At 34.9% G+C, this 24,982-nt stretch overlaps 1 long non-coding RNA gene across 1 annotated transcript; it reads left to right on the top strand.

The window, feature by feature from the left end:
• The first annotated feature begins 7,587 nt into the window (after positions 1-7,587).
• Positions 7,588-22,336, top strand: LOC141377521 (uncharacterized). Its single transcript, XR_015507506.1, has 5 exons — positions 7,588-7,693; positions 9,141-9,244; positions 19,374-19,506; positions 20,544-20,603; positions 20,763-22,336. It is a non-coding gene; the product is annotated as an uncharacterized LOC141377521 (long non-coding RNA).
• The last annotated feature ends 2,646 nt before the right edge of the window (positions 22,337-24,982 follow it).

The following is a 24,982-nucleotide window of genomic DNA, read 5'->3' as shown; positions in this document are numbered from 1 at the left end:
CCCCTAACTGAATGCTGTGAAAGCTGCTCATACTGTCCGACTGGCTCCTGGCACGACAGGGGGTGATGATGGTTTTTGGTTTTATGAGAGTTATAAATAATCTTTCTAGGACAGAGAACAGTATGATTTTTTAATCAGCTTACCGGTAGCAATCAAAATATCTACTTAAATGCAAATTCAAGACTAAACAATTCGTGCTACCATGTGGTAAAAAAAGGAAGGCTGATAATTACAAAATGAAGGATAATTACATTATTTGCATCACAGCTTGACCCAACACCCAATTATTCAATAAAGTTTGATGAAACATTGAAATGAGCATCAATTTTGTGCTTATACAAAGACGAGCACATGACTTTACATGGACAACAATATTCTGAAATAAAGACAATACTCTGATTAAGGCTACATTTAAACGACTGCGTTGTCGTAAAAAATTAAAATGTTTTTTCCTTGGAAAAAAGTTTCACCCATACACAACAAAGTTTTCAAAAATGATCTGTATTCAAACATATTTGTGAAAATGGCCAAAAATGTTATATTATGCCAGTATTTGGGGCTGTTAGCTTGTTAGCAAACAGTGCATGTAGGGAAGTGCCTTTGATGACTTTGGGAATTGTTAGTATGCAGTGTTGTACACCGAAAACCCTGATAAGTTGACTGAACTAAATTAATTGAGTAAACTTTTTGCCTAAATTTAACTGAGTAATGGAGTTTCCCAAAACTTGCATATTTAAGTTTATTTAACTTGCCGGTTTTGTATACTATACTTCAATTGTTCAGTTCATCAAACTTAGTACTTAGCACTAATTTAAGTATTGAAAACAAATGTTGTCTTGCTAGGTAATCCATAGAATTCTCCCGGCAGACCACAAATCACTTCGGCTCTTCTTGTCCACGATTATTCACATTGGTAATATTGACAAATAATATTCTATAATGAACGGTTTTGTAACTTTGTAAAAGTTCTACCTTATTTGGTATAGAAAAGATCTCTTATGATACTGTCCTGTACCTTTTATGGTACAATTGAAATGTAGGTACACTGTTGTCCTTATAAAAAGGTACATAAGTGTTGGACAACTCCTTTATTACAATATCTATGAAAATAAATATTACTGAAAAGGCAAATTGATTTTATGAATAATTTTCATATTAAAACATGAATCATCATTTAAAAGCATATGTTGAAAGAAACTCAAAGACATTCGTTTTTAAGCTCTATAATACAAAAATAGATTTATGTTAAAGTATTTTTTTTTATTCTTTATTATAAATTGAAAATGTGTATTTACACAAAATAAACTTTTTGTTAATTAAAACAAAAAGGACAAGGGGTTTCCCATGGTACAATGGTGCAAATCATGTCCTTAAAGGTAAACACTGCAATTATGAGGTACTGCCCCAGTGATGAGTTTTTATCTTTTTTTTGGTACAAAATTGTACCATTCTTTTTTTAAAAATGTACTTTATTAAGTAATGCTAAAATACTAAAGTAAAATACTGATTATGTGCAGTTTACAGAATTTACTCCTACAATTTATGCAAACCATCATGGTGTTTAATGATAATAATAATAATAATAATAATAATAATAATAATAATAATAATTCCTCACATTTATATAGCGCTTTCCGGGGACTCAAACCGCTTTACACATAGGGAGGAATCTCCTCATCCACCACAAGTGAGCAGCATCCAGCTGGATGACGCATGGCAGCCATTTTGCACCAGACCGCACACCACACACCAGCTGATTGATGGAGAGGAGACAGAGTGATTATATTATAATATAGGGAGGGTTAGGAGGCCATGATGTACAGAGGTCAGTGGGCAAATTTGGCCCGGATGCTGGGGTAAAACCCTTACTCTTTTTCGAAGGACATATTGGGATTTTTAATTACCACAGAATTACACACAATTACTACCAGTCAGGACCTTTAACGTCTCATCCGAAAGACAAAAAAATTTAAAGAAAATATAAAAGAAAGTTTAAGTTTAAGAAAATATAAAGCATATTCCAAAAGCAACTCCCTAATGGTAGAATTGTCTTCTTTAGATTAAGGTAAATAATTAGATTACATACATTTAAAGTCAAAACGATTAGTCTTCCTGTTTTTTTTTTTTTTGTTTTTTTTTCACAAATACTATTTAACAGAGCAAGGAATTGTTCACAGTATTTTATATAATTTTTTTTCTGCAATAACTCTTTTTTGTTTTATTTTGGCAAGAATAAAATTTGAATTTCATTTTTTAAACCATTTTAGGGTCAATATTTTTTTTTTTCGATTGTCACAAACCACTGCTATACAATGACTTGCCTAATTACCCTGACTTGCATTATTAACCTACACTAGTTACGCCTTTAAACTGCACTTTAAATCTGAATACTAGTATCTTAAAACATACCTAATAAACTATTACGTACTGTCATGATGGCAAAGAAAAATATATCAGTTATTAGAAATGAGATATTAAAACTATTATGTTTAGAAATGTAAGTTGCTAAAACAGAAATTTGAGGAAAAATATATACAGCAGGGCTAATAATCCAGAAGGGCTGATAATTCTGACTTACGTCATTCCCTTTGTCACTCTTCTCTAAGGATTGCCAGCTATCGTTTCCCCACCAAGGTAATCATATTCCTGTGTGAGGTCTGCCGACAATCCTTTTCATCTGAACAGAGACCCTCCATTCTGATGGCGATCTCTTAGATCTGGACTCAACCTCTCTTATCTCCACTGACATATGCCACTGGTCTGAAATAAAAGAGGAAAAACACAGTCGTTTCTCCAGTCACAGGTGTAATGTGAATGGCCTCTGTGTGATTCAAGGTTCAACTAGATGTACATACAAATAGCATGGTTTGCGACAAATAAATAGCAGGACTCTTAAAGAGAGGTTGTGTATAGTAGGCCTGGCCTTACTGGAAGATCATTACGATATGCATTGGTTTGTTTGCTTCCTGATTACAGCAGATCTGAGCCATTAACTCCTGCATATGAAATGGACCGTCAATTAGACTTTTAACCACAGGGTAGGAGTTTGGGATGGGCAAAAAGCCTAAAGCATAAACTCAAAGCTAGTAAAGAAAATTATTACAAATAGCACTTACTGTGCGTCACGATTTGGTCAGTTACCATACCGATGACAGTTAGATTGGTGATAATCAGATGAATAATCATGGATTGACTGGTTAATGTACTACTGAATATCTTGTTCTGCTTATTTCTGCTGTCTAAACCTCTGGAAAAATAGGTGGAAGTTAAATCAAATCAAGAATGACTTGGTAAGCAGTAAAGTGCAATATCTTGGCGATCTCAGTTTAACAGGTGGTAAATAAATGTATGAGCAGTATAAATTAAAATAATTGCCTGATATTTTACTTACTTGACTAAAAATAAGAATAAACATAAATCATGGAAATCCTGGTTTAGTGTCCAAACATGATTTGTTCCTCAGTTTCTTTTCTCTGCCTAATTTCTTATAACTTTTGTCAGTCTGTAATATATTCTAAATGTTTTTTTAGTACAGCTCAAAACCTGACAATAAATGATTTTCAGCAACCACAATCAGCAAAATATGTGACTTTTATTTGGTTCAGAGCTACAGTATTGTTTACAGTCTGTGCCTCCAATATGGCGGACTCAGCTGTTTAAGGCAAGGTTCATTCTAAAAACTAACCCCTATACACATTTCTGGAGATCGCGAGCAGGGGCGCAACTGCACATTTACTGATGAGTATGCGGCTTCAACTTTTGCGCGCCCACCTTCAATCCAACTATATTTTATAACAGGCAAGTGATAAAATGTGGAAAATATTTCCATCAATAAATTAAAGATATTTTTTAATAAAGATATCAATATGCTTCAAAAAATACAGTTTTGCAGTTCTGAACACAACTGAAATAGTATGAAGTAGTAAAAGGTATAATTACATTAAGCATGTTAAGTCGCAAAGAAATGCATCTCATACCACCCCAAATTTCTTCTCAATTTAATTTTCCCTCACTAAATGATTATATCACCTTGACTAGCCTTGCTTTTGGACTTTTTGTACTACATTTGTCAAAACAAAATGATAGACATGGGAGTCCTAAAGGGCAAAAGAACATTGCAATTACTTCTCACTTGCACCCTGTGAGAAGTGTAAGGCCTGTCTTTGCAAGAACAATTGACTGAAACTGCTAAAAGTTAAATAAAAAAGACTGTCAAATGTTTAGTGTAAAAAAAAACCCCAGAAACAAACAAATGTTCTATTTAATTTAAATGTTATAACTTTGTTTGTAGCTAAAATTAAAATAGTTTTGAGCTAAGAAGTTACCAAAAGGCCTGACGAATCAATATGATACATAATAAATTCATAAAAACATGTATATGGTATGAAAAATGGGGGTGGGGGGGTGGAATGATTTTTTAATTTAATAAAATACAATATACGCGTATAAAATGCTAAATGAACATTTTTAACAAATATATATATGTGTTGTGCCTCTCTCTCTCTCTCTCTCTCTCTCTCTATATATATATATATATATATATATATATATATATGGCGCAGCCATTTGAATCTTTTTGGCTGGAGATTTCCGCTCTCATTCACTTCCTTTGATTTTTAGACGTTAAAAACTGTTTGTTTTGATGCTTGATGTTGCAATCTGATATTTTCTTAATATATTATTCTGCTTTGTCTGTAGAGTCATAAACACACTAGTTTGTAGAGCAAGTAGTTTGTCTGTTTTCCGCTGTTTAATATTCCTAGTCATTTCTCCCATAGGGCACTGAATCAAATGTTCTAAAACAAATCGGAAAAACTTCCGCCTTAAAGAATGAGGTCAATATTAGGAGAAATAAAATGCTAGAATTTATAGGGTATACTTTGTTGAAATGTGTAATGTATTTGTTATTCTAAAGTACTTTTACAATAGCGTCTCTTTAATAAAAATAAATAAATAAATGTGGCAGTGTTTAGTGTATTATGATTTTGTTTATTCTATTATTCATTTTCTTTTGGGACAACGAGGAATAAACAATTCAGTAAAGTTGCTTTAGCATTGTTTACCAATATACAATTAACCAATATACATTTTTAAATTAGGTGAAACCAAAAAAGCTTGTTGCACACAATCTAAAACATTCAATTAGGCCAATAACATGATTTGGCAGACTTGATGGTTTTTTTTTTTTTATTGGTTCAACACATTATTTCTCATTGAGCCAATGTTGACAGGCTGTTGCCACAATTGAATTTAGATGTGACCAGTCACTAGAAAATGTAGTTTGGGGAGTAAATTATATTTAAATTTATTTAAATAAATATTATATTGATTCATTTTTTACAGCGTATAAAAAATTTGAATTTATATTTATAACATAATTGAAAATATTATTCTATCAAAAAATTGAATAAATTATTTAAACATTTGTTTTATTTATTGTATGTTTTTTATTAGTATTATTATTATTATGGCTTATTTTATTGTAGTTTTATTATAGTTTTAATAGTGCAATTAGTGGTGAATTGTTTTGAAAATCAGGTTAAAAGGGTAATAATAATTCCAGAATTGTTACTTTTATTTATTAATTATAACTTGATAAAAAATCAACATAATAGAGGAAAAGCAAAGAATTGCAGCCTCTTTTATTTGTATTAAATAACTAATTTATTAATTGATTCATTTATTTAGAATGGTTGCTTCCACGAATCCTGCGACTTCCACATCTTCAAGTGATTCTGATGTAAATCTGCTGTCCAGAATCAGCTGGTTTGTCTTAGTCGGGCATCTCTGCTGAGACCAGTCCACTATGGGTGACCCTGCCGGTATCTGTGAAGTACCAGTGGCGAAGCTCTCAGCATCACTGATGCACACAAGCCCTCACAGCACGTCAAGCTGCAAACCACGTGAGGGACCCTAACCTAACCTAACCTAACCTAACTGTCACCGCAAACCACTAAACGCATCGAAACTCTCAGAAGAGTCCAGCGACCGACCAGCAACACGAGAACAACCGCTCAGAAAACCTCGACAACCGTGCAGAAAACCACCTGAAACATCCTGAAGACCACCGAGCAAACCAAGAACTTCAAGTCAACAACACCAACACCAACAACCAACCAGTTGATGAAACAAAACATGCAAAAGGAAACTTACTGTGAACTTGCTCTACAACTATGTACACTATATACATACGCAGGCCTGCAGTGTGGTTTGGGACACTGTGAAGACTCAGCGTCTGGCCCTCTTTCTGCTGGGCTTCTCAGGCAGTGGCTCTCCACTGATGTCCACATGGACTCGAGGAGCCATGCTGTTTGGTCTGGATCCACATCTGCGTTCTGTAATGAGGATTCGTCCATCAGCCTGAACCGTCTCCTCCATCACAGGACACCTGAGTGCCTCCCACAGCCGCTGCTTGATCTCCAGGCCCAGCTGAAGGCTGTAGGGACGACTCTTGATCATGGGCTCGACCACAGAGCGGTAGATGTCCTGGTAGGCCTGAACGCTGTAGCCATGGATAGAGAGTGGCTCCTCCTGCTGTCCCACATCCACTGAAGGCACTGAGGATGCTGGACGGATTTGGGGAAGGACAGCTGCGTTCTTCAGGTGATGTTCCTCCAGACCTGGGGAAGAGATACAGCTGTAAGTATGATCCAACCTGATCACAGCTGCAGGATCCTGAACAGACGGGACACCCTCCAGCAGGAAGTCCTTCAGGTGTGCTGGAAGACTCCTGATTCGTCTGAGGCGCCGCTGCTCCATGAATGTCAACTTTCCAAATCAGACAATCTGATGAAACTTGTCAAAGTGAAGAGTTGAAAGAGCTCAAGTGATCAGATTCAGAGAGATGTGTTGATTTCAGTGTAAACTCAGGTTGCCGTGGTGACAGAATATTGGAGTCATTTAAATGTAAACAACACTTGATCAGCAGAAAGTCAATCAGAGCAGTAGAGGAGTTCTTCTCTATTGCTTCTCTATTACACATTGTGTCATTTTTACATGATAAATAAGTAAATATAGTGTGAACTAAACGAAATGTGTTATACAGAAACATTAACACTTTCAGTTAACTTTGATTAAAATCAGTTGGGGTAAGCAGATTTCCTGATAATTATTATTATCATTTTTAATCATAACCAGGCCTAGATCCCAAAACAATAATAAAAACGAAAACATACATACAATTTTGTCTTTTATTTATTTATTTATTTATTTTATTTTCATAATCAATTTGTATCAAATTTTGTTGCAATCAAACTTTATTTAACCAAATTTCAAATACGTTTTTTATCTGATCATATTTTTGCATTAATTGTTTCATTATTAAATTCTATAAAACAAAATTACACTGTAAATACAATTATTGTGGACACTGACAATTAAATATTGACTCAACAAATGAATTCACAATAATAAGCCCCAAACAAAACAAAAAAAATCCACATTATTAATTTTAGCTGTTGGTCTGAAGTAAAAATAAAAAATATTCATTCATCAAACATAAAACTGTGCTTTGGCAATTTATCAAAGAGCAGTGAAAATTGTGTTTGTGTTTGGCGAACAAACCTTGCAGCAAAAGCGCGTGTACGCATGCGCGTGAGAGTCGTTTGTTGGATCAGGTTTAAATTCCAGCGCAGCAATCGCAGAGCTCCTCCGAAACATCATATTCAGGCGATTTTCCTTCATCAAAGTTATGGTGAGTATTGAATTCTGTATGTATTCAATCGTTTTTAAGTTTAGCCAAATGCAAGTCTCCGTAATTCCTGACATAAAACGAAAAGCATGGGTATTACGTTAGCCTGCCGCTCCGTCATAATGTTGTACACAACCAGGGGCGCAACTGCACATTTACTGATGAGTATGCGGCTTCAACTTTTGCGCGCCCCCCTTCAATCCAACTATATTTTATAACAGGCAAGTGATAAAATGTGGAAAATATTTCCATCAATAAATTAAAGATATTTTTTCATAAAGATATCAATATGCTTCAAAAAATACAGTTTCGCAGTTCTGAACACAACTGAAATAGTATGAAGTAGTAAAAGGTATAATTACATTAAGCATGTTAAGTCGCAAAGAAATGCATCTCATACCACCCCAAATTTCTTCTCAATTTAATTTTCCCTCACTAAATGATTATATCACCTTGACTAGCCTTGCTTTTGGACTTTTTGTACTACATTTGTCGAAACAAAATGATAGACATGGGAGTCCTAAAGGGCAAAAGAACATTGCAATTACTTCTCACATGCATCCTGTGAGAAGTGTAAGGTCTGTCTTTGCAAGAACAATTGACTGAAACTGCTAAAAGTTAAATAAAAAAGACTGTCAAATGTTTAGGGGGAAAAAAAAACAGAAACAAACAAATGTTCTATTTAATTGAAATGTTATAACTTTGTTTGTAGCTAAAATTAAAATAGTTTTGAGCTAAGAAGTTACCAAAAGGCCTGACGAATCAATATGATACATAATAAATTCATAAAAACATGTATATGGTATGAAAAATGGGGGTGGGGGGTGGGGGTTAAATTATTTTTTAATTTAATAAAATACAATAATATATGCATATAAAATGCTAAATAAACATTTTTAACAAATATATATATATATATGTATGTATGTATGTATGTATGTATGTATATATATATATATATATATATATATATATATATATATATATATATATATATATATATATATGTGTATACATACATATATATATATATATACATATATATATATATATATATATATATATATATATATATATATATATATATATATATATACATACATACATACATACATACATACATACATATATATATATATATATATATATATATATATATATATATATATTATTTGAAACTCCTAATAAGGATTATTTCAAAAATAGTTTTGGCACAATGGCGCCCGCCATGTGTGGCGCCCCTATGCGCCGCATATACTGCATACCCCCTTTTTGCGCCACTGATCGCGAGTTATGTAGCCAGAAGTACATATGGCTGCATTTCGTCTTTAAAACGAACGGTACAGGGTGGTATGATAAATGGTTTGATAAACCTATGATAAACCTTTTAATGCTTACCAGCTGACCGCTGACCTTTATAATGTATGAATGGCTTTTCCGCTGTTACTAGTTTGTTTAGGAGCTCGCCATGTACGTGGACAGACTTGAGACGCAGTGAGAAGTTGACCACGACAACTGGATTCTAGTCCAGTGAAGAATGGTTCCAGAAAGCAGGTAAGACAAAAACAAAAGCCAAAAAACAGAGTGAGAATGTGGTAAAATTTCAAAATGTGGTAAAAATCACGCAAGGGCTTTTCTTTTTTCTAGAATGCTTTTTAAAACTGTCAGTTGGGTTTTGGGTAGTTGGTGGGCACTGATCAATTGGTGCTTTTGAAAACACTATTGGTTGGGTTTAGGAAAGGAGGAAGGTGGGTCATTTGAGATTTAAAAAAGTGTACTCAGAGGCCTCTGGTGGATTTGCAAAAACAAAAACTGCAAAAAAACGTACCTTCTTGTACGTAATTGCCGTTCTTCATATACAGTAAATTATTTATTTAATTATTATTTTTAAAATAAAGTAACCTTCTTTTTTAAAAGTGTGAAGGATTTTTTGCTGTGGCTGTAGCTTAGTTATATTTATGCAAATAACACATTGCAAAATAACACAAAATCCATGTAAAAACATTTTCTACTACTTTTGATCGCTTTTTCACTTTTAGTCAAGTTCTCTGGGTGTTTGCCAGTTCTGTTTTTGACATCAGTTGATTCCACAGTGTATAACTTTATCATCTATTTAGAAAATGACACTTTTTATTTAGATATTTTTATATTATAATTTGATAGTGTAAGAAGATACTGAAGAATATTATAAAAAAGACAACAGACTGTCTTGTAATGCCAGACCTGACACATAAAGTTATAAACGAAAAGAATACAAGACAATGTCACTTGTATCTTTTGAATAGGGAAAAGTGTAACAGTCAATATGGTGAATAAAGCCCCGCCTACAAGTACAGGAGCCAATCATCGATCACTATGTGGCGAATAAAGCCCGCTTTCTAGTACAGGAGTCAATCATCAATCGCTATAGACAACAATACTCCAGGGGAGGGGCTCAGAGCAGACGTGACTTTATGCAGATTTTGTGTGATTTGGACGTTTAGAAATGAAACTAAAGAGACAGCTATTGTTTAATATTATTAGTGATTTCTAATATGAAATTCAATTGAAAGCTTGGCAAGCAATTTTGGAGAATTTGAAACACTCAAACAGCATCCTACCTGAGAGAAGTTTCAAAGATGGCCGCCGAGTGAAATGAGATGCCTTGAAGCTGCAGTAGGTGATTGTCTTCAGAAACATTTTTCTGTTGTGCTGGTTAAAAGTCTCTTTACATTCCAATATAACTGATTAAAGTAAATGATCTAAATGTATTTGTACATATTTTTATATTCTGGGTAAGGCATAAGACTAAAAAATGTTCATCCAATTAAAATAGTGTCGGGCCAACCTCTCCTATTATTCTGATAAGTAGGCCAAATTGTCAGTCAGCTAATGCAGATTTGAGCTACTGCGCACCTGTTTGTATGCAGCTCTGCTGTTTGTGCATACACGTGCTGCGCACTCACAAGAGAGAGAGAGGGAGGTAAAAACACGCTGAATCGAAACTTTTTTTAAATCCTGAATCAATATTGGAGTTACTTTTGCATGCTGGAGGATGGACGACACCATGACTGAAGTATTTCTCTTAGACAGGAAATGTTGTGTTTTAAAACTATTTTTGTCACGCAGTGCTGATGTAGATCAGTTTGTCATGAATGGGTTATATGCACTGAAGTGTTGTTCAGCCACTGACATCTCCTGGTTAAAGACTGACATTAATATTTTCAAGGCACTTTTACAGCATCAATAATGTAGATTTTATTTAGTTTAACAACAAAACATCAGTTAATAGTGCTATTCCGCCTAGCCTGCTTTACTGAGCTGATGATGGTTTTATATTCACATTGGGCCATTTCTGAACAATGACAACCTATGACACGCTTCCTATATTGTTAAATGCTACTCTGAATGTTCGGTCAGAAATAGCATGTAAGTATGGCTTAGAAATGAGTGTAATAATGAGTGTAATTCCTGCATGCCACCGACCAAGCTTTAGCTCAACACATGAGAAAGGGTGCTGTCATCTTTAAGGAGCACGCACGCTCGTGTTTTCAGGAGGCGTGGTTTTGGACGGCATGGGAGGGATGGTATATTTCAGAGGTTTATGCTAACAGGCTAGCATTGTGGCTGATCACCTACTGCACCTACTGGGGTAAGGTGTAAGAAGATTTTAACTATTACTGAAATAAAATGAACACAAAACTGAAACATACACACAAAGATGCACGGTATACATGGTTTACGGAGACACTCAATAAGCGTAATGTATTTTCTACAGTAAAAAAGAAAATCTGTGGCAAAATTTTATATTAAAAAGACGTCATTAAATATGATTTTAAGCTTTTTGAATTACAGGGACATGATGTGTGTCTCTGTGAACCACCTTAATGAACAGCAAGTTATACTCGTTTCATTATACAACACCATGTCCCTGTAAACTATGTGTAAATTTGAATGTGGAGTAGTGTGATATGAAGCTGTAATATTACCTTAACCTACCTAATCCCCAACCCCAACCTCAGAACCATTCAAATACAGTGTTAGTAGCATAATCTGATGGATAAAATGTCAGGACACCAGTACACACACATCTATAAATACAAATACATACCAATAAAATCTGTACACATGTTTTAGTTCACTCTTATTTTATTGCATTTAACTTAATGTATAAAATAACTAAAACACTGAACTAAACTAAAGTCACACAACAACATTTAAAACTTTTACATTTCTAATTTAATATCCAGTTTCAGCTGTAAGTTCCTCGGTTCATCTTAATCTAATGGTTATTGCAGTCCACAGGCTCTTTGTTGACCTTACGTTTATGAACTTAGTGAGTTAATGCAAATCATCTACATTATGAATTAGACAGCACTTTGATTAATTATGCTGACACTCACATACAAAACCATGCTACAATGCACTTACACAATTAAAAAAAAAAAAAAAAGAAAGAAACAGCCACACACACATACTAACTGGGTCAAGTGGGGATGTCAGCCATTCAGTGAATTTCAAAATGTGGTTTATGGTGCATTTATGATGCTGTATAATGAGGTCTACTGAAGCTGTAGAGGGATGCAGAGATAGTTAATACAAAAGAGCTCAGGACAGAATGGCCCTCGGGGCAAATCAGCAGCTTTTATTGGACGGTTGAACCCCTGTTTGTTATGTCATGTGGAGCTTTGTGTTCACAAAGAGAATTTCAAACTGAACTGGAAGTATTTCAGTAAGGAAACCCATCATGATACAGTGTATTCCTACACTTTTAAATAATGTCCATTAATTAATGTTAGTTAATGTATTTTTTAACGTGAAAAAACAATTAGTAATACATTTATTACTGTATTTTTTCATCTTTTTTTATATTAGTTAATGTTTATCAAGTTAGTTCATGGTAACTCGCTTTGCATTAGCTAATTTCAACAAGCACAACTTTAAATTTTTTTCTTTAAAATTTAATTTTAATAATGCATTTGTAAATTAGTAAATACACACATGCAATATAAAGGATGCAGTTAGGCGAGAGTAAGTAGATAAACTATGACACATGAAAGAGAAAACAGAGGCCAATCAGCAAACAAACTGGAAATGAAAGCAAGAAAAGCAAGCAGGAGTCTGAATAATAAGTACAACTGTGAGCTGTTTACACGTGAACTGCTTTGCTGTGACCTTGGAAGAGATTTAAAATTAAAGATCTAGTAATTCATTTGATTGACTAAAATGTATACTTCATATGGGATTGTAAACTATTATATAGGACAGAGAAAACAGGCTAAAGATGAGCTAGAGTACTTACAGCTGGACTGTTGAAACTTGTTAGCTGCGATGCTACATGTAACACAGTGAGCTCACGGTGGTAGTACTTGATATTTATGGAGTTAGTATTTAAAATGATCGGCGGAGTTTGATCGCGACTTGTGTAACTGAGGCCAGCTAGTAAGTGCTGTGAACATTGAAATGCTGAAGGATTGTCGCCGGTTCGACAACAGCTCGGAGCGGCTTGGGTGCACTGTTAACCCTTACTGTAGATTATGCAGTAAATAACTGTAAAATAGCCAGTGTTTTGCTGTAATAAAAGGAAACAGTATTTTACTGTAAAAGGAGCAGGATTTGTATGAAATTTTGTAGTGCAAAGAATAAATTACAGTAATTTACTTTATGTATCCATTACAGATAGTTACTGTAATAATAAATTGACAATTACTGCTCCACCATTATTACACCATGTACTCTGATGCTTTATGTTGCTATATATATATATATATATATATATATATATATATATATATATATATATATATATATATATATATATATATATATATATATATATATATATATATATACATAAATATATATATATACTGTTCGGTTTTGGTATGTGTATGGTCAGTATTGAGGAGAAAGTGAGACAATGCATTGATAAGCTAAATTTCTCTGCAGCCATATCTGTGTTTTCTTTGGTTCCTTTTAAGTTTTTAACATTGAGTATCAGGAGTCAGCCAATGTCAATGTCACAGAGCTAATTAAAAGGTAAAGATATCAACGAGATGCATTTAAAGGCAAAATATTCACACAGAGCAACCAAATTATCACAATCATTTTTATAACTTTGTTTACTTTTCGATAATAAATCTTATTTGCCTAGTTTAGCCAATAGTTAAGCTTTTAAATTGCACTTTAAGCTGAATATGAGTATTTTGCTAAATAACTAGTAAAAATGTGTTATTTAAAAAATATCTTAAACAGCACGTACATACATTTTTGCAGAGACTCAATGAATTTGTCTGGAAAACTTCAAATGAAGTAGGTAAAAGTGGCATTAACAGTATAGTATAAAGACTTTCCTAAATAAATGTATTAATCAGGTTAGTTGTTTTATTATTATTATTATTACTACAGGTTTGGAACAACATGAGGATCAGATTATTTATTTATTTTTATTTTTTTTATTTTTTTGCTTTGGATGAAGTTTTTATATTTTTATTGTTTTTATTCAATGATATGTGCATGATTGTGATAAATGTAGGAAATTCCTTTGAAAATATGCTATGCACCAGGGGTGTCAAACTCCTAGAGGGCCGCAGCCCTGCAGAATTTAGTTCCAGCCCTGCTTCAGCACACTACCTTTAGATTTAGTTTGATCAGGTGTGTTTAATTAGTATAACTGCACTGTTACTCCGTAGATTGTACAGTAAATAACTGTAAAAAACAATGATTTAGGCATCACCACACACTCCCACAGGCTGTTTGTCTTATTTTAAACACAAAGGTGTTAGAAAGAGTTTTCAGAAAATGCTGGCCCTTTAAGGGAGCCAGGTGTTTGATTTGTTTACTGCTCTATTCTCTGTCCATCAATTCAGATGTAGAGTCTGAAATGTATTAGGCTTTAAATAAGAATCTACAATGAGTAAGTAAAATGTGTTCAAATGTTTTTGAGGGTTTCTAAAATAAGTATTAAATAAATATATCTTGAACTGTGTACTTGAAAGCTACATTGTTAGCTAGTTAGCCTCTCCTCATATAACTTCTTACATTACTTTTGTTTAAGTATATGCATTTATTGGATATTGCATACTGCCATAATGTACAGATGCTAACAGTTGTATGTATCTTTCTAGCAACTAAGCCAAAATTAAATTCCATCATCTCAGTAAGGTATATGTGCACATCATCACTGTTGCCAGTTACTTACTGTAACCGAACTTTTACAGTGAGTGGCTGGCAACAGTGTTGCTAGTATTCTACTGTAAAAACAACCCGGTAAGATCTAACAGTGTGGCATAGGACCGGTGGGGTTGGATTGGTGCTGTGACTCAGTTGGGAGTGAGGTTTATAGGGGGGTGAGTGTAATGGAGGCCAGTTAGTAAGAGCTGTGCAGGTAAACTTCACTCCTCTGACCTCTAAAGTACTCTAGCGACAGACGCTAGGGGCCAAGGTCTTTAGCCTCCTTGGTAGAGCAACCGACTCCCATGCGGAAGGTTGCTGGTTTGATACTAGCTCGAAGCGGGTTGGGTGGTGTAGGACCGGTGAGGTTACACCAGTAAATGTTAAACTATGATTAATAAATGGTTTTCTAGACTATTCACACTTAACATTAGTAAATGAACTAACATTAACTGATTAACGTAAAGTGTTACGAGTGTTATTAATTCAAAAACTTACACAGTTGCCCTACTAAAAGAAGGACCTTATTTAATAGATTGAGTATTTGTTGCATGAAGATTATATTTTATTCAATGATATATGTCCCTGTAAATATTATTAGTGTGAAAAGGAATCATACTGCTCTGTACCACTCATTCAACTAGAAACTACAATCAGAAGCATTCATTCATTCATTTTTCTTTGGTTTAGTCTCTATTTCAGAGGTCGCCACAACAGACCGAACCGTCAACTTTTCCAGCATATGTTTAACGCAGCAGATGACCTACCTGCTGCAACCCAGTCAGGGGAAACACCCATACACACTCACATACACTCATGATTTAGATTTATTAATAAATCTTTGGACTGTGGGGGAAACAGTAGCACCCGGAGGAAACCCGCGCGAACATGGGGAGAACATGCAAACTCCACAGAGAAATATGCCTTTTGCTATGAGGAAACAGTGTTAACCAATATTTTTTTCTGCTTGTTCAAACTACTTATTTTATTGGGTGGTCCACTACGATATCATGTTTTAAACTTTAGTTGATGTGCAATGTAGCTGTGAACATAAACAACATCATTGGCTGTTGATTGGGGAGACATTGGCTTTTACAGAGTTAGCTTAGCAAAGCCTACAGCGAACAAAGTTTGGGGACTACAAAAAATACATCCGGGTTAAAGAGATCACAATCGCTTCAGGTTACATGCATTCCCTATGCATATACATCCTGTGCAGTAAAGGGGTGTAACCACAGGTGCTGTAACATTATAGCAGAGAAAGCTAAAAATCTGTCCAAATGTTACTATTTACACAGAGCTTTTTTTTTTTTTTTTGTATTTGGGCTTCCAAAGCAGTTAAGTGCTTACAGTTTAATTTTAAATTTGTTTTAGAGAATTGTATATATAGCTAGCATTTGACAAAGGATAGCTTCCAGAATCGCTCTCAGTTCAGCGTTGGATTCAGCTAAAAACTCCTCAAAGAAGGAGCAGCTCCAGCCATAATAGACAAAGCTGTGGATTGTGAGCCACAACCTGTAAGGATTTTTATTTGTTACAATTGATCTATCACATGCATAGTTTCTAGTGTTAACTATATGTTGTAGCAAGGATGTAAACTAGGATGTAAACAACAGGAAATGCTGTTTGGCACCTTTAACAATCTAGCTACAAAGTCACATTTATCCATCAAACCACTGTAAATACCCACAATCTTCACCAGCGCAGCTGTGTCTCTCTCTCTCTATGTGGCCCCTTTTCCCTGCATTGTACATCTCAAATAACTAACTCACAAATTATATGTGAATGTTTTATATTGCTTAAACATGCTTATTCTGAATTTATGTAAAAGTCTCAACTGTGTTCCCTTCATTTTTTTTTGTCTGATTCAGGCTCAAACTGATATGGCTAACAGCTACTCTGATTGACAGGTTTTACATAGAACTAAAATAAAAAATAACTAAAATAAAGCAACACAATTATTGAGATTTAACTTGTTAAAATGTTATTTTCAATATAAAACGTTTACAGTGTGTGTTGGAGTTGGATTAAAGTATAAGTTTGTGTCCATCCAGAAAGAGAACAAGGCAGTTATGTTTGTTTATTTTTATTTATTAACTTTTTTTTGGAATCATTCTTTTTATGCTAAAAAATAGTGGTGAATATTTGTGGCTGATCTGCCAAAAATGTCTAAAAGGGAACAGCGACACCTGATTTAAAAAGTTTCAAAATATCTAAGAAAACTTTCAAAGAACTGCAGGCATTTCTTGAATCAGCCAAAGGCAGCTTTCATGACTCACTCAGAAAAAAAATAAAAATAGAAATAAAAATCAAGAAAGAGCAGCACAGTAAAGAGCATTGCCCACTAAGAGGAACATCAAAGCTCAACTCATGCTTGCTCAAAAGCACCTGGATGATCCCCAAGAATTTTTAAGAATATTCGATGATGGACACATGAGTCAAACCTGAACTTTCTGGAGAAGGCGAGTCTTCTGGTGTACAGCGAACACACTACTCCGCTATGTGATTTCAAGTTTTTGTTCCTTTGTGTTCTTTTTGTACATTTTTTTTAAATTTATTTTTTTATTTTTTTTGCACTGGAGACCAAGAGAAAAGAATTCTGCTACACCAGACAGTTATTAATGAGACCATCTGACCATCAGTGTGTGAGCTGAAGCTTGTGTAACTGGGGAGCAGTACGATGAGTGAAACATCTGAAACAGGCAAAGTTCTGAGTTGAATCCTATAGAGAGCATGTGGCAGGACCTGAAAAGAACAGTTCATGCTTGATCTGTGACAGAAAGTAGATCCCCTGGAAAGAGATTTGCTCAGTATTCCTCTACAGAGACAAACAGCTCACATTAAATTGAAGGTGAGGTTCATTTGCAGTTACTGGAGAGCAGTAGTGATATCCAACCTGATAATGGCTCTACCTAGAGTCCTATTATTTCAGATATGCAGAAAACAGATAGATTCACAATCATAATGTTGGAATTAGCTGTTACATCATATACAGTATATGCTATGGAATCTGGATAATTTTCCATAATCTCCATCAAATTTCATCCCCAGAGCTGATGTGGGTGTCAATCCACAAGTATTTTACAATCATCATCATATTATCTAAGCACAATAACTCCAGCATGTTCACAACAAACTCTAAAAAAAAAAAAAAAAGTTTGGTTTAATATAATAACATTCTGGCTGAAATATACTGCTACTGCACTGCAGAATGTGCAAGGGATCTGATTCTCAATAATAAAAAAGACTTATTCATCCATGCATTCATTCATTCATTCATTCATTTTCTTTTCTGCTTAGTCCCTTTATTAATCTGGGGTCGCCACAGTGGAATGAACAACCAATTTATCCAGCATATGTTTTCACACAATGGATGCCCTTCCAGCTGCAACCCATCAATGGAAAAAATACTAATAACACTGATAATAAAAACAAACATAAAACACATCTGATGAATTGATAAAAAATAATTCTAAATGATTTTTTAGGGTCCCTAAAATGTGTGTTTTTTTTTTTTTACTTGCTTTTTTAAACATCTATTAAATTGTTACAGTTCTTGAAGGCAATTAATCAAGCTTTCTTTTTGAGTGATTAATTGATTGATAAATAAATCCAGATTAAAATAGATTTTGAAAATAAATTAAAAATGAATAAAAAATAAATAAAACAGTGAAGCAGTGGCGCAGCAAGAAAGTCTCTGGGTTGCTGGTTCGAGCCTCTGCTGGGTCATTTGGCGTTTCTGTGTGAGTTTGCATGTTCTCCCTGCGTTCGCGTGGGTTTCCTCCAGGTGCTCCGGTTTCCCCCACAGTCCAAAGACATGCGGTACATGTGAATTGGGTAGACTAAATTGACCGTAGTGTATGAGTGTGTGTGTGAATGAGTGTGTGTGGATGTTTCCCAGAGATGGGTTGCGGCTGAAAGGGCATCCACTGCGTAAAAACGTGCTGGATAAGGTGGTGGTTCATTCCGCTGTGACGACCCTGGATTAATAAAGGGACTAAGCCAAAAAGAAAATGAATGAATGAAAAATAAAACAATGAATATACAGGAGGATGGTATGAGTACATTTGAGTGAAAATGAGTACACATTTTGATGAAAAAATAAAATAAACCCAATTCCACCTTGTGTGTTTACTCAAGTCTATTTTGTACATTGTACAATGCATTTCATTCTGAAAACGTAGCCCTATATACATTTCTGGAGAGTGCCAAATACCTCCAAGGAAGTACTTTTTTTTTGTTGTTGTTGCAATTTTTGTTTTTGCGAACCCACCAGAGGTTGCTGTTTACAAATTTTCAGATCTCAAATTTCTCTCACAAATACTAATTGTGTCTGCTCTTCTCTCGTAAATCCACAAATCCACAAATCCACCCACTTTTCTAAATCCAACTTTTGAAAAGCAGCCCAGAAAAAGAAAAGTCTAACTTCTACCACGTTATCAGATTTGACCACATTCTCACTCTGTTGTTTACTTGTTTGTTTTATTTTATTTATTTATTTATTTTTTGGCTTTTGTTTTTCTCCTACCAGCTTTCTGTAACCTTTCTTCGTCAGACTCAAACCCTGTCGTAGCAGTCAACTCCTCTCTGTATCTCAAGTCTGATGATGTACACTGCCAACCCCTGGACAAATTAGTAACAGTGAAAAAGCTGTCTATACGGAGGTAAGCGGTTAGCTGCTAGCGTGAAAAGGAACAGTGTCATACCACCCTGTAGCGTTCCTTTTAATGAAAGTCAGCCATACGTATTTCTGGCTACATAATTTGTGACCTCCAGAAATGTATAAGCTACATTTTCAGAATGAGCCTTTGTTGCATTTGATTATTTACAGTTGAAGTCAGAATTATTAGCTTCCCTGTTTATTTTTTCCCCCAATTTGTTTAACGGAGAGAAGATTTCTTCAATTAATCACATAATAGTTTTAATAACTCATCTCTAATAACTGATTTTTTTTATCTTTGCCATGATGACAGTAAATATTTTTTACTAGATATTTTTCAATACACTTCTATACAGCTTTAAGTGACATTTAAAGGCTTAACTAGGTTAACTAGGTTAACTAGGCAGGTTAGGTAAATAGGAAAGTTATTGTATAACGATAGTTTGTTCTGTAGACAATCTTAAAAAATATAGCTTAAAGGGGCTAATAATATTGTCCCTAAAATGTTTTAAAAAAAAATTAAAACTGCTTTTATCCTAGGGGTGGAAGGGGTATGTATATATATATATATATATATATATATATATATATATATATATATATATATATATATATATATATATATATATATATAGTTTTTTTTTTTTTTTTAATCAATACACATAACACCCATTATGTGCTGTCTACGACCCAACCCATAAAACACAGTGACAATTTAATGTCTGCAAACAGGACTGAAAAGAGGAACAACATTAGATGGCCTATAAACATATTATCACATCCAAACACATAATTTTAGCACCTGTGAAAGTTTTAGTTTACATAAAACATAGGATGCTTTTTGGAGCAGGTTTCTGGCAGCTCTTTCGTCGGTTATCTCAGCAAATAATTAAATCGCCCTCCTTAATTGCCTTTGCTTTGCTGTTGACAAAGAGGTGCAGGAGTCTGTGCAGAGAAAATGATTAATGTGGTGAACCATCCCCTAACATCCAAAATGCAGCCAGTTCAAATTTAGCATCCACGTCATTCTTTCTCTTCCAGTTTAAATCCACCTGATAGTCCATGACTGGCACATGAGAGCCTATTTGTTACCAGATTTGGGTGAGTTACTTCAAAAAAGTAATTAATTACTAATTGTATCATGCATTTAATAATATTATTCCTTACATTTATAAAGTGCTTTTCTAGAAACTCAAAGCGCTCTGCACATTGGGAGGAATCTCCTCATCAACCACCAGTGTGTTATGTTGTGTGTTACAGTTATGATATGGGATGATTAGAAGGCTATGATTGACAGAGGCCAGTGGGCAAATTTCAAAGGACCCCAAAGACTCAAGACCACGGTTTAACCGAAATATTCGAAAGATGATGCTCACAGAGTCCCCTTCATTATACTGGGGTGTTAGGACCCACACAAACCACAGGTTGAATGCCCCACTAACACCACTTCCAGCAGCAACCTAGCTTTCCCATGTGGTCTACCTTCCAGGTACTGACCAGGCACAGCCCTGTTTAGCTTCAGTGGGTGACAATGTGAGAATTGCAGAGAGCTAGCTGCCAGTTAAATTATCTAATTACTTTACCTGAAAAGTAACTTCATTTTTCAATAAGTAATTTAGTCACTTTACTAAATATTACAAATCCACATAAATCTCAATGCAAAGACAATATAATGTAAACTCTTAATTTTTTAAATCTGATTCCCTTTGCTTAGTTATTTTTAGGCATTTTTTTGTTTTTAAACATGAAAATCAGTTTTAAACAATATATGTATCAAAATACAAAATAATTCATATTTAAGGCACCACATTCTATACGTACCATATATTAACATAAATATTTAAAATATTTATTGCATCTGCAGTTGTCAGAAAAAAAAAAACTTTCCATTGATATGAAAAATTTCTGAATAACAAAAATATATACACTGTATTACATACACCTGTCCAACTGCTCGTTAACACAAATTTCTAATCAGCCAATCACACGGCAGCAACCCAATGCATTTAGGCACATAGGTCAAGACAATCTGCTGCAGTTTAAAGCGAGCATTGTGAAAGAAAGGGGGTTTAAGTGACTTTGATCGTGTCATGTTTGTTGGTGCCAGCTATAGGCTGGTCTGAGTATTTCAGAAAATGCTGATCTACTGCAATTTTCACACACAACCCTCTCTAGGGTTTAAAGAGATTTATACGAAAAAAGAGAATTATCCAGTGAGTGGCAGTTCTGTGGGCACAAGTGCATTGTTAATTCCAGAGGTCATAGAAAAATGGGCAGAATTTTTCGAGCTGATAGTAAGGCAATAGTAACTCAAATAACTACTCGTTACAACCAAGATATGCAAAAGACCATCTCTGAATGCATAAGACGTCCAACCTTCATGTGGATTGGCTACAGCAGCAAAAGACCACAGTGGATGTGACTCCTGTCAGCTAAGAACAGGAAACTGAGACTACAATTTGTACAGGCTCACCAAAATTGGAAAATAGAAGGTTGGAAGATTGGACTGCCTGGTCTGATGAGTCTTGATTTCTGCTGTGACATTCGGATGGTAGGGTCAGAAATTGGCATCAACAACATGAAAGCATGGATCCATCCTGCCGTGTATAAATGGTTGAGGCTGGTGGTGGTGGTGTAATGGTGTGGGGGATATTTTCTTTGCACTCTTTGGGCCCATTAATACCAATAGAGAATCGTGTCAACACCACTGCCTGTCAAAGTATTGTTGCTGACCATGTCCAACACTTTATGACCACAGTGTACACATCTTCTGATGGCTACTTCCAGCAAGACAACACGCCATGTCATAAAGCATGAATAATTTCAGATTGGTTTCTTGAACATGAAAACGAGTTAACTGTGCTCTAATGGCCTCTACAATCACCAGATCTCATTCCAATAGAGTACCTTTGGGATGTAGTGGATCTAGATATTCGCATCATGGATGTGCAGCTGACAAATCTGCAGCAACTGTGAAATGCTATCATGTCAATATAGACCAAAATCTCCTACTGGAAATAGGAATATTTCCAGTGCCTTGTTGAATCTATGCCAAGAAGAATTACAGTAGGAGAGTACAGAAATAGATATATTCTGCAACATACGTAATACTCTGCTTTGCTTAATTAAATTGTATAGAAATACTTTATATTAATTTAAATTATGTACAGTGTTTGAGCAAATACATTATAAGAAACTGTAATAAAATTACCTTCCTTTACTTGAAAAGTAATTTAACTACAGTAATCATAGTTATTTCTTACTAATTACAAAGTTTATTTTTATTGTGCTAAGAATTTGTAGTAATCTATTAAAGGTGGTCTTTTCCAAACGAACAATTACACGAGACAAAAATACTGCATAAAATAAAGACCTGGGGAAGTAAATGAAAGCCAAAATGTCTGTCAGACGAAGATCTTTAAAGGATAATTGTGTGGTTCATCAAAGGTACAGTGTTTATTTGGAATATGTGTATATTAAACACAACATTTAGAAGCCACTGCAACATGTTTGTTTAGCGCCTGGCATATTAATTGCCTCCTTCAATCCCTTTCCTACTGATGCTATTTCTGGCTGACTAAAGGTCTGAGACATGAGCGGGCTGCCCATTTGCTAAGACCCCCCTCCTACTACTGGTAGCAACTGCCATATTGTTCAGTGAGCAATCCAATATGTTTCATGTTCTTCTCCCTGTCGCACCGCAGGATGTCATGTAAATTCATAAGTGCCCCATTCATAACAAGCAAGCATCACAGATTGCCTTTGTATTGTGTCTTGTCATTCATAGGGAAAAAGAATGAGCAGTTGTGTTTTGTCTGTGGGAGTGCAGGCCAAACTATCTGCATGATCAGATCCGCTCCTCATCGGCCATAATGAAATTCTAGTATAAGTAGTGCCCGTCAGATTGGACAAGGAAGGAGGCTTTGATGTGAGACCCTTGACATTTAGACTTATCTAGTCACTCAGATACTCCCACATAGACTGTGTGATGAACTGAGAACACTTTATCTGCAATTCTTATTCAGCTGTGTCAAAGGCACCTTGACACATCTTTGAATGTCTAACTTTGGTCACTCCTGTCTTTGATTTTAATTCAAGGCTGTGTGTTTTTTATATAGCTATATATGTTTTTTTAAGAGTATGATTAAAGTCAATTTACCTGCTCTTACTGTAGGCCTCCTTTCACAACAGTATGTTTAGTACTAACCCATTGTACACTTGCAACAAGAGAGTGCTCACTAATATGACCAAGTCCTAATTCAGGATAAATATGCCAAATTGTTTTTTTATTTCCAGTTTGTAGCAAATTAGCTCAAGGTGAAATAATAATAAGTGATCACAATTATAATGAGTTATAGTTAATTATAATCTTTAGATTAGCTGTACACTTTTACTTGACGTCTCTAGGTCAAGTGTTTATTTATTCAAGGAATGTTAATTAGCATGGAGTAAAAATTGACATGATTAGGTACTCTAGTTATGAGCACACAATGAAAAACTACAAGTGTGAATCAAGCAAGGTTTTATTAATTACAATAAACAACATATCTTGCACACATTCAGTTGGTATAGGAAGAGGCAGTAAAGAGTATAGAATAAAAGGCTGAATTTTATAGCAGTAAGGAAACATCAGCTTTATAATTCACACCTTTGTAAAGCTATTAAGGTAATACCTAATGTATCTGTATAAAAAGCTAAGGCCCTGTTTACACTAATGCCTTTTAGTTCGAAAACGTATACGTTTTGTTATGGTTACGCCATCCGTCTACACTACGCCAGAGTTTTCGAGTGCCGAAAATGGAGCGTTTTGGAAACGCTCAAGAGGCTGTTTTCATTCTGAAATGCTGCTGCTCCGTCTCAGTGTGGATGGGGGAAAACTGAGACATCTGAAAACGGAGGCGGGGCTGTAGACATTTGCTACCGGATTGAGGCATTTGTGTCATTGCGTATCCTTCCCTTATTCATCAAGCCCCTATCACATGAGTATAGCACATGGCTTTAACGCTACCGGAAGACATCAGACCAGCCTCCACTGTAAACAACAACATGGAAATGGGAGCGTTGTTTGCACTATTGTCTGTTTTAGGGGCCATTGTGCAGTTATTCATTTGTTACAATTAGTAACAACTCGACCTCGTCGTCTGTCCGCAAAAATACCTCTCTTGCTTTCTTTGCTATCTCGTTCTTTGATCAACCAGCGTTTGTTGACTAACAATAACCAAATGCCGAGCGAGACACATGCTTTCTGTTTATACTAGAATGCGCATGCCCAGAGTACGCAAATGGTCACATGATATCCGTTTTTCGTGGCTTAGTGTGGACAGAGATATGTTCAGAAATGCTAGGTGAAACGCTAGTGTGGATGCAGATAGTTTTTGATCTAAAACACTGTTTTAAAACTAAAATGCACTTGTGTAAATGTGGCCTAAGTTTACTTGCACATCTCTGAGAGTTCTGATGCAGTTCAGTAAAGGGTCATG

Source organism: Danio rerio, chromosome 14 (assembly GCF_052040795.2).
Source record: "Danio rerio strain M-AB ecotype USA chromosome 14, GRCz13ab, whole genome shotgun sequence".
NCBI classification, from domain to species: Eukaryota; Metazoa; Chordata; class Actinopteri; order Cypriniformes; family Danionidae; genus Danio; species Danio rerio.
The sequence above is the reverse complement of the archived record's forward strand: the minus strand, read 5'-3'. Positions and strand labels throughout refer to the sequence as shown.